Below are 12,425 nucleotides of genomic sequence, written 5' to 3'. Positions count from 1 at the left end.
AAAAAGTGATTTCAATAAAATTTTATGTTTCAGAGATAGTGTGGTTGAATCAAAGGAAAATGTCAGCTCATTCGCTAGCTCTGTAATCTCACGCTAATCTTAATATTTGGGAAATATGTATGCTTTAAGAAAAAGCTAGCCGTCAAAATAAGTTAGCCTAATGTGATATAGGTTCACTGGTTAAGCAGTAGAACTTTTAGCCACCAAATTAATATAGCAAGTTGTCCCAATGTCTGCTATTTCAAAATAATATGATTTCTCACCTTTAGGTTACATCTTGTCTTATCCTTTGCAGCTCACTTTGAAATAAGGGGAAGGTCTTTGTATAAACAGTAGATTCACTGGATGCATTTATCCAGGCAGGAGGCTGGTAGTGATTCCCAGGTGGTAAATTTCTTTGAAGAGGACTGAATAATAATACCATAATTCCAAAGAAGGAAAAAATACCTAAAAATGGGAAAAAGGTGTTAAAAAGAAGTTGAGGGACATCTAAGCCATACATCATGCATTTTTCAGGACACTCTCACTCATCAGAAAGCAATTTTACTTTAGGTAAAGAAAGTTTTCTTTAGTGATTTAGTTTTGGAGTTGTTTTAGAATTCAGCTTAACATATAGCCAGATTGCATTCTAAACATACTGTTTGAATATGTGATATTCAGATATATTTATTTCATTAAAATGCATTGACTTTAAAATTAAAACAACTGTATTTAATCTAAAAGAAATACATATTTTAAGAAGGAAATAAAGCACATAAATATGTGTAGGCAGATGAAAAATAGTAAAAATAGAGAAAAAAATGTCTGCATTTAAAGCATTTTCCTCACCATTTAGAAGTCTTCTGCCGTTACAGAACTTCTGAGGAAACAGACCTATCAGAATAGGATTTTGAAGAGATAAAGTCATCCTCTTCTTTACTATTACATTGCCAGGCTTATTGAAACACATGTCTCTATTTTAAATGAACTTGTCCCTATGCTTTCTCAAGCTATAAAAGTTATATAATAGCATAAAAATAATAACCTCTAAAAAGAAGCTGGAGAGTCAAGTTGGTAAGATGATAATTTCACCAACACCAACAGAAGATTTAGGAGTAGAGATGTAGCACTTCTAAAATTCTGAGAAGCACCATAAATGATTCATAATTCTGAAAAGAATACCTTGTGAATCAAAGTTTATGTTGGAATATCTGTTCTATAAGGTCTCTATGAGAACTATAAAGTAATTGTATGTGAATGACATAGTTTGGAGACTAACACAAGGGAGGTAAAAATACTAATTCTATATATGCACTTTTTTTTTTTTAACAAGATGAAATAGTAAACTTTACCTGGAAAAAATTTTATTATTAGTCTTGACAATTAGTGAGGATAATGTCAAAATATCTGCTTTGAATATTTATTTTTAATGAAGATTTGTAGATTCAAAGCAAGAGAAAGAGTGGTTATTTAACAAAACTTCATGTTTTGGAGATAGTATGGTTCAATTAAAATACACACACACACACACACACACACACACATAGGTATAGATATAGATATAGATATATTAGCTCTGTCATTATTTTGCTGTACTATGTAAATTGAAGCCTCTCATTTGAGAAAATGTGTGTTTTGACAATGACATAAATACTTAAAATGATTTAGCTCTTCTCTGTAACTTCTGACCCTGACAACCTGGGCACGTGCCATTCTTCGATCTTTCAATCCTACTGATTAGAAAAGCTTTCTGTAGCTCAGGAATCACTTTCACTTGTTCTGAGCATAAAGATAGTATAGTAGGTGTCTGGATGTCAAGGATGTGAGGATATTTTATGTTTATATCAGGACCCTGCATTAAGTCAACCCGACCTATCCAGAATACCTGTTCTTTTTTCTCTGTCCCTGAACATTCCAGGTGACACAAAATATTGCTCTGCTCCCTTACCACTTTTCAAAACTGTTCAACATCCCTGATGCTAGGGTACAATAAGAATACATTGTTTCATTATTTGATTTGATGCTGTGCATGTCTCTTCCAATTGCAAATTTCTGCATGAAGAGGCACTTGAACCACTATTCTAAATCAGAGGTTGGCACTTGCATAAATTGGATTTGTAAGCAGGAGCTATTTTCAAGTTTCTTTGCTTTTAGATTTTATCTAATGACAAGGAACAAACATATACTCAAGGCTACTACCAGAAGGGCACAGTATGATGGTGAAGCTAACTGTCTTGAGGTATGACATGAACCTTTACAGTCCATGAGGTATAGGATTTTCTTCTTCTAGTCTCTTAAGTCATCAGACCCTAATGAGTATTTGGTATCAGCCAAGCCAATGCGCCTGACCACGCTACATGGGTTCTCCTGGGAGAGAGCTGAAGGGCCTTCTGATTTGTACGAAATGATCCAGGCTCTTATTAGAGCTCAGGCCCGTGAGCATGGTACCTCAACATTCAATTACCTTAAATCTTTCTAACTTAATTCAACTCTCACCATTGGAACCCAATTGGCTTTTGCTCACAAAGTTTTACTGATTAGACCAGAATCTGGTCATCCTGTAAGGAGCAACTTTGCCTACTACTTCAAGACAAGAAAAAGATGAAGACAAGAGAGATTTTCCCTGGGATTTTGCTCAAGCTACAGAACAATGGCATCAAACACTGTGTTCTGTATGGCTTAAAAAACTGTCATTTTGATAAGCCCAACCCTATCATGTCCTGAAAAAGAGAGAGCTGGTGTCTTATACTGCCATGTGAAGAAGTAGAAGTGAAGTCGATCTCAGCTTCTACACATCAGAGCATCAGAACATCTTGACATTTATCTTTCTAATTTTATCTGATGTAACTATTTTCTTAAAAAAAATTTAAAAAACAAAATTTTAATGTTAGAAGATTTATTAAAGCAATATTAATATATGTGCAATGGAATTATATAGCTGTTAAATGCCTTGGTAGAATAGTACTTAATGATGAAACACATTCATGGTATATTCTTTAGTCCAAAAATGCAGTTTATGTGAAAGTAAATATTATAACATAATATTTTGGAAAATATTTTTATGTATATATAACTTATAATTGTATAAAAAGATAAACAGAATGTGTTGCAAAACAGCAGTAAGTTTTTTCATTGTGCAATTATATGTTTTTATTTTTTACTTCTTTAGACTCGAAAAACTTTTGGTTTAAGGAAATAAGCCCTTGTTTTTGCTTTAAGAAGTATATTAGTTTTCCTTTGGGAGTTCACAATGCTATAGAAGAATCTGACAAATAACAGTCAATATAGATAATAACAATAGAGCAAGGGAAACGACAGAGTCAAGACAATGTACTACTACAAAGAAGAAAATAATTAACTCTGGCTGGCTGGGTCAGAAATAGACTCATCTAGGAAGTGCCATCCAAATTGAAATAAATTAGAAGTGCTAGCAAAAGATAATATGTTTATACTAACAAGATATTTAATATATTAAGTTCTAAAGAAAGATCTTTCTGGTGGTCCTCCTTTAAACAAGACATAAGTAATTAATAGGTGATTAAAATAACTAATTCTTATTCAGCATCAGTGCTATCATCCATTAAAACAATCCCTTGGTCATATCCACATAATATTATAGATAAGTGAAAGGATGAATTCTTAAGCAATAACGACATGCTATTTGGAATGCAAAATGTAACATTATTTTAGTAAGTTAAATGGTGACATGTATCAGTTTGATTTTTAAAATATATTCATCTAAATGCAAACTACAAATAGGTTGATGATAATTTCATTAAGTAAATGAATTAAGAAAGACCTGAAAACCTGCAATGGCATTCAGAAAGAACTATTTCAAGATTGCCCCTTCTTAGTCTATTATTCACTTATTATGTACAATATATACATATACTAACTTTGAAATTATTATTTTTAAATACTTTTTCTTATGATAAAAATATTTATGAAAAATATGGGTATAAGATGAAATTTTAAAGCCATGTAATATCCCAATCCCACTCCTTGGGAATGCCATCACTATCAATTTTTTTTTCAGAAATTTTTTATGGTTATATATGTACACAGACAGACACACATACCATGGAAACACTGACACTTGAATAAATTTATTTAAATGAATAGAATTATATAATGCCATTCTGTAACATTTGTTAACAATAATTTCTTAACAAGAAAGATCATAGAATGCATTCTGTAACAATTCCTTTAGATTTACCTCAATTTTAATGGCAGCTTTGTATGAACGTGCCACTGTACTCTTCCCCTTGTTATCATGTGACTTGTGCTTCTAGTCACACTTTATTTTTTTTACTACATTTTTATTTTATTTTTTAAAATTTATTAATTTTTTTTAATTGAAGAAATGCTTTAAATTTTTCTAGTCACACTTTAAATATCACCTTCTCAGAGTCTTTCCTTGGCCACTCTATCAAATATAGGCCATCTATCTCCCCCATTACTCTTCTTAATTTTGTTTTCTTCATAGCATGTACTACAGTCTAAATATGTATATGAATACATATATAAATGTGTCCATTTGTGTCCACTCATTCATTTTTTATGAACCCCACTAGAATGTAAATTTTTATCTTATTCACTTCAGACTACAAAGCCTGAAACTATAATAAATAATGATTACTTATTGAGTAAATGACCAAAGTTAAACACCTTTTGATAATTATTTTTCCTAGATATCTCAGGATTACAAGTAATACTGGAATTACCATCTTTTTAACATTTCTATAATAAAAATATATGTGTAAAAAATCCCCAGGAGTTGATTAGCTGGATGAAAGAATGTATACATTTTAAAATGTTGATAAACATTGCTTTCTGAAATTACAGCAATATGTACTCTGACTAATAATAACATGTGAAGTTATTTCTCAGTGCTTTGAATAAAACTCATTGTTATCAAAAGAATTAATCTCTGCCTATCTGATAAATAAAAAGTGAGATCTCACGGGTCTTTATGTTGCATTTGTTATGACGAAGCTACATATCCTTCCACATTTTAATTTTTCTGTGACCTCCATGTTCACATACTTTAACCATTTATCTTTTGAATAATTTTCTTTTTCTTAGTAATTCACAAAATTTTTTAGTGCACTTTAAAAAATGATCCTTAGTTAACTATGTGAATTGAATAATTTTTGTAGTTTCCTTTTGCATTTGAAAATTCCTTCATGATATTTTCCCATACAGATATTTAAAGTTTAGCAAGAAAACATCAATAGCTTCTAAGATATTATACATTTTCTGTAAGTGTTGCTTTAAATTATCTCATTAGATTTAAATCAGATTCTGAAATTATTAGATAAGAATAATATACATAGATTATGAACAAATCCATAATCATATCCAGGAATAAATGTGAAGATAAAAATTAAAAGGAAAATGAAATGAGAGTAGTAAGCCCTTGGAAGAATGATTCATACTAACATAAAACGGATTTGATTTTTTTTTTTTTGAGTATTTTAGAAACAATAGAATAAAGTTAGGTAATACCTAAAATTTATGTTAATTTCTCATATTAAATTACATATAATTTTTAAAATTTACTCTTTCTTGGAGAAACATTTATGAGAAAATAGAATTATAAAAGCTAGGAGAAAAAAATTTTTCTGAGACTTTCTGTGGCTTAGAGATGGTACAGGTAATATACTCAGAACAGTTCTAAGCAAGTAGCTTATTTATATCCTTAGTTAATCCACAAAGGATTTAGTATGGCTTATAAAAATACAACCAACAAAATGCTAAAACATAAATAAAATATCAGGACCATGGAAAATATAAATTAGAATAGGAGGCACAGACCAAGGGGAAAAGAGAACACAGATAAGCAGACATAAAGACCAAAATGGTTGCTATAATTGAAACATAAATTTGTAGCTGATATCCCAAAAAGTCAAAGCAAAAAAAGAAATGTCATTAGTTACATAGTTTTCATTAACTGTGAGGAGAAAGCATACCAGTTCTTTAGGAGAAGCAAAGCTATTCTCGACTACATTTAAAACATGTTTCTTATACAGGTATTTTTCTTTAGTAATTTTTGAGTCACAACTTAAATTTGTATCTAGGAATAAAAGTCGTTTGTCACATTTGCAGTTTCCTTCGATATTATTGTTCCATCTATAACCATGACACAGCATGATTCCTCCCACATTGCTCAATCAGTCATTGATTTGGGGTTTTGTTTATCCCTAGCAGATGGCTAACCACTGCTGCCCTGACGGAGCTCATGGTCTATTCAGAGACAAAGTTCTAGGATGAGTAAAGCAAGAAAAAAGGTACAGGGGACTTGGAGTTCAAACAGAACTGGAAGAACAGGAAAAGTGTGCTTGAGAGATGGAATTTTAGCTGAATCTGGAATAATTAGTATAAATTTTCAAGGTTAAAGAAAGGAGAAAGGTCATTATTACTTTGTAAGGATATAAAATGAACACAATTTTAATACATTAAAAGAATACAAATTTAAATATGTTAGTGTTTTAAGACAATAGGTAGAATTAGTCTTTTCTGTAAGTTTTCTTGTATTCAATTCAAATTTCCTAAAGTACATCTTAAATAAATTTAATTAGTAACTTTAAATTGAAAATTGCAACATATAAAATCCTATTTATATAAAAGTGTCTTCATTTTGGTGAATCTTTCCCACAAAGAGATTTAGTAGCTGTTGTTAAAGAACGTGTTGCTCCAGATGCAGAAAGTCTCTATAAAAAACTCTCCACCCATTCTCTTTATTAATCTTTATTAAGTTGTTGATTGTCCATAATGCACAGTAAATGAAGGCACAATTTATAATGGTACTCACTCACTTATGTTCAATAAATATGTGTTCCCTGAATGGATGGATCCAGAGGTTCATGATATAAACTTAAGTAGACGATTGTAAGAAGGAAGAGGCAAGGTCAGAACTCAGTATAGGAAGGGAAGATGCCGTGTCCCTGGCAAGTACTTCACACTAAAATATTTTGATGGCTGCATTCAATAGCTGCAATATTGTAGATTCAAAAGATGTTCATTTCTTTGTTACCAATTTAGATTTTCTGATGTCCAAGGACTTAATTCTTGAAATTAGGAGCACTGAATTATAGTTCTGTGCAAGAGGAAGCTATCAACCCTGAAACATTCTTTTCTCTGCTCCTCCTCGACCATTTCTAGGAACTAATGATAAGAAAGTAAAGATGAGTGGTCCTAGTTTTTTGAGAACAATCATGCAGATCATGTAGCATGTTTCTCCAGTGTTTTCCAGTAGGAAAAAAGAAAAAGGAATACAAAAAATAAAAAAATAAACAAAAAATTTTGTAAGTTGCAGGATTAGTTACAAACTAAGGAGAAAAACTTTGTGATTATTAGAACTGTTTAACAATGTAAGGATCTCTTCTATGAAGTTATGATTCAAAAGCATTTAAGCAGAGATCAGCTGTCTTCTATGTAGACAAGGACTTGTATGTAGTCTGAGATGTTGGGCTATACCCAAGGTATAGTGTGTTCACTAGTGGGAATGAGTGACAAAACAGAAACTACAGTCTATTAATCTACTTGAAAATCAATTGTGACTTAAGGCCAACAGGGACTGGTTAATACATAGCAGCTTATAGTGAAAATTAACTTGATTCAAAACCATATATTATTTTTTGAAAATTTGTTTTCTCCATGTGTTGCTTACTGGTAAGTCAAGATACACACCAGAGTCATGATCTAAAACTCAATAGCTTAGTTCATGCCTATGTCTTTGAATTTAAATAAATAAATAAATAAATAAATAAATAAATAAATAAATAAATAGTAAGTTCTTGCAGCTTTTTTCTAGTTATAATTTTAATGCCTAATATCCCATTTAGGGGAACAGTTCCACCATGGAGTACTGGTAACTGCACATGTCCACATAGACCAAGTAGGCAAGAATTGACTGTGGTCTAACCCATTCTTGCAGAATACCCTGTCATTTCCCTGAAGCCAGGAATGATAAGAAGCTTGGTGAGGAGTTTCCACAAGACCATCTTTTACCCACTTTCCTATCATGGAGAAACTGCCACGATACTGTTTCTACTCTAACTCCTTAGTTACAATTGAGCACAGGACTTTCTACCTTACCCTCCTAGAAGGTACAACTTCAGACCTTAAAATCCCTTAGCTTAGAGTTTTACAGTCAACTCTTCAGAGTCAGAGCAACCTGCCATACATGCTAGCCTGTTATCTAGTCCCTCCAAATGTGCAATTTCCTGTGGAACTTGGGGAATGAAGAGCTGGCACTATATTGATCTTGCTGTTGCTCTCTCTATAAATAATAAATTATTTGACTCCATTTGGGACATTGTTCCCTTATTGGCCAGATTCATTTACATGGCACTAGTCAATCTAGCAACTGAAGTAGGGGTCCCTGTGGCCCTGGTAACCACCATGTTGCCGCCTATTGATTATTTCATCACTTAATATTTTAGACTCATCACGAGAGTTACCCTGGCTCCAATTCCTACTTCTGCATGCTTGGACTTGGTAATCAGGCTGTGGAATTTTTAAATGTCATGGAACTTAAACTGGGTGCTCCAACAAACAATATCCACCTCTAATGTAACTCCTTTCCACCTGGACATTACAAGGTGGCCCTCTGATCTTGAGCTATACCTAGGAGGAGAGGTAAGACAGTGTGCTGGGGAAAACTTATCTTTTAGAAATCTGAGTTACTATCTGAGATACTTGTGCATTTATGCATGGAGATGAATTATCTCTGATTTTACAATCAGCTTTTTCTTGAATTAAACTTTGCTATTGAGTTTTGTGTATATAGAATCCATTGATTACCTATTCTCTCTTACTTTGCCATCATAATGAAAGGCACTATACCTTTCAAAGATCTGACTCTTCTAATGGCCTAATGATTTCTTATATGTCTTTATAATTGTTGCAGCATGGCAAATTTACAAATATACCACAGAGTTTAAATTATCTAAAAGTATATATGCAAATATCAGAGCTTTCAGATTCTCTATTTTGATAATATTCAAAAACTAACAAATTTTTAATGAATATTTTATTGTTCTTTCTAAATCTGTTGAGTGTGAAAAAAATAATAAAGATAACCATTTCTATTTCAATTACTGCATTTGTAGTTCATAGCCAAAGAAGAAAAAGTAGCATATCACGCCAGATAGTTTGTCCTGGCAGCATGTCGATAGGTATGAAGGAATATAATAAGAGACTGAGGCTCTGTTTATAACTAACACAAAATTAACAAAGCAACTCTTCTCCAAGAATATTGTCATTCAGTTTTTAAAAAATATTTATCTTTTTTAATTAAAGTAATTATATAAGTACATATTTACTGTATATACAAGTATAATATATAGATTATGCTTAATAATTATATCATTAAGTATATGAAAATGGTTAACAAAATAAACAATGGATAATCATTATATAATATACATGAAATATGTAATTATATAGAAAAATGCTTATAAGTGAAAAAATAAGATACTAAATATAATATGATCCCAACATATATATAATCTATAAATGTTACAAAAATATACAGTAAAGGCTATAAAGGAATTTAACTAGCTGTTACTAGCTATTAATTGTGCTAGCTTAGAAAGGAGGTACTAAGAAGTGAGTGATTTTTAAATTTCCTTTTTTACTTACATGTATACATTATACATGTAGGTGACAACATTTGTTTAAAATTTATACACAATAAAATAATTTTCCTTTTCTTCCTCTTCCCTCTCCTTCTCTTTCTTTTTTCTCCTCTTCTATTTCCTTTAAAAAATTTTTTAAAAAATATTTTTACTATATTGTTCTGAGTTTTCTTTCTTACCTTTTTTTTCTTGCAAAAAATTTGGTTTTCTTTTTTTCCCCCAGACAGGCAATATTCTCAGGCCTAAACGATGGATCATGATTGGCTTAGGATAGTCAGGACTGTCTTGATTGATTCCACTATAGGAGGGTAGCTGTGTGACTCAATTAGGGTAGCCAGATGAAGCAGAGGATGCTCAGTTAAAACAAATCTCAAGTAAACAATTTCTATGTCCCAAATACTGCATTGGACCTACTTCCAGTAAAAATTAGTCACAGTTTCTCTAAAATTCAAATTTAACTGGATGCTTTATATTTGTATTTGCAAAGTTTGATACAACCTTATACCCAATTCTGGCCAATGAAACCTAATCGAAAGACCATTGCAAGGATTTCTTGGAAAGAGTCTCATAGGACTAATCTGTTCTTTGCCCATTATTGAATGTAGACACAGTATATGGAGGTGTAATAGCATCTTGTGATGAGTGTTACTACTGTAAGCATTGTGAATGAAATCCATAAACCAAGAGGGAAGATCAGAAAGCTACCTGAAACTGGGTCTCTGGCATCAGGGGCACTGGTGCATGACTCTAGAATTTTTTCCTCTAAAGGAAAAACAACTCCTATTTAGTGGAACCACTGTAAATTGGATTTTCTTGTATTTTAAGCTGAATGCTTGGCTACATACTGCTTGAGGATGATTTCTTTCTCTTTTACATCAGGAATGCTTTACTTCTAATAATAAATATAATCATTAATTCATTCAGCAACTATATTTCGAGCACTGACTTTATGTCTGAGAAGCACTGGTTTATCAAACCCCTCTCCCGGATATCTGCCAATTATTTTCCAGGATGGTACAAAGTGTAGAAAGTAGATGGAGTTACTAACATGCTTCAAATTCTTCAAAACATTATCCACATACCAGATGCAATATTTGTGTCAGAGATCAGAGAATAGGGAATTTATAGTGCATTTTTCTACTTTCATTCAGAGAATAACCATAGCTTTTTGACATGAAGTAAAAAATATGTGGTCTCTTTGGTAATTTTCTCAATCAAATATATATATTTCTTACAGTAAAAATTCTTCCTAGATTCTGGGCATAGGCCATCAGTTATGGTTTTTCATAGTACAACTTTTTGTTACTCACCATTTTCAGTGTCATTTTGTAATTTGAATGTAAATTCAAGATAGGCTGTCTCAGGAGATACTAGGCAGTGTTATTTAAAACCTGACATTCATATTCTTGGAAAACTTGACACAGTTGTCTTCTTCTCGTCATAACTTGGTTGATAATAAATTTTGCATCCATGTTTTAGAAAAAGGTAATCTTTCCTAGAAATTGGTACATTTTTTTCAATACTAAGGGCTTTACATCCTGTTGTGTATCAAGGGAAGAAGTGTATGAAATCATAAATTAAGCATAGCCAATTAACTTCAATCCCAAACAGATAATTTTTCAAAAATAATCTAAGAACTAATTTGCCTAACATTATTAAACATTATATATAAAAGACATTTTTTGATGTATCTTAAAAATATATTGGAATGCCAACTACTCTGCAAAAGTTAATAAATTCTTTAGTAACTGAGAAATATTAATGAAAAACTAATATATTGGTATTTATATATATTGATTACTTGAAGAATTGGTTTCTGAGGAAATCTAATAATTAATGTGTTGTATATTTTGTGATAGCAAAGCTATATTTAGCTTTCCAGTGCCTATTCATTGAAAAAAATTTATCTTTTTCAAGGGAGGTCACACAAATTTCACTCTGTAATACCAGTACACATAGCTTAAAAGCATTAACTGTGTGTAGTAGGCTAAAGAATGGCCTTTAAAATGTCCATTTCCTAATTCCTGAAACCCATGAATGCTACCTTATATGTCAACAGGGGCTTGGCAGATATGGTTGTGATGAAGATCTTAAATGGGAAGATTATCCTGGATTATTCATAGGCCTAATGTAACCACAGGGATCCTTGTAAGAAAGAGGCAAGGGATCTCAGAGGGCCAGAAGGTGATGTGAAAACCGAAGCAGAGGTTTATCATGCTACACTCTGGCTTTGAAGATGGAAGAAGAGACCATGGGTGAAGCAATGCAAAGAATGAAGCTCTAAAAGCTAGAAAAGGCATCTATGGTCGTGCCACCCTGAACAAGCCAGGTCCCGTTTGATCTCGGAAACTAAGCAGGGTTGGGCCTGGTTAGTACTTGGATGGGAGACCACCTAGGAAGACCAGGTGCTATAGGTTGAACCAAACACATTTAGTTCAACCATCCCATGAACTTTCTGTGGTCCACTGGGTACACTATTTCATAATGAAGCTTTAGAATATTTTATAGCATTAAATTTTTTAAATGTTTCCCTAAAGACTATTTTAGTTATGTCTTTATAATAAGCATATCTCTGCATTTTATGAATATACGAAAATGATGATAGGCAAAAAAAAAAAACAAAAAAAAATTAGGGATTATAAATTGACAAGGTCTTTGTAATCTGTGAAGTCAACCAAGGGTTGCCTTGCCTTAAAAAATAAATAAATAAATAAATAAATAAATAAATAAATAAATAAATAAATAACAAATAAAAAAATAAAAACTGGAAAAGGCAAACTAGCTTATTCTCTCTTAGAACTC

General features: G+C 31.8%; 1 pseudogene; it reads left to right on the top strand.

Moving 5' to 3' along the window:
* The first annotated feature begins 11,921 nt into the window (after nucleotides 1-11,921).
* LOC118605416 lies at nucleotides 11,922-12,040 on the top strand (annotated as a pseudogene).
* The last annotated feature ends 385 nt before the right edge of the window (nucleotides 12,041-12,425 follow it).

Source organism: Rousettus aegyptiacus, unplaced genomic scaffold, assembly GCF_014176215.1.
Source record: "Rousettus aegyptiacus isolate mRouAeg1 unplaced genomic scaffold, mRouAeg1.p scaffold_m13_p_1, whole genome shotgun sequence".
Classification (NCBI taxonomy): domain Eukaryota; kingdom Metazoa; phylum Chordata; class Mammalia; order Chiroptera; family Pteropodidae; genus Rousettus; species Rousettus aegyptiacus.
Note: the sequence above shows the minus strand (reverse complement) of the source record. Positions and strands in the feature narration are given on the sequence as shown.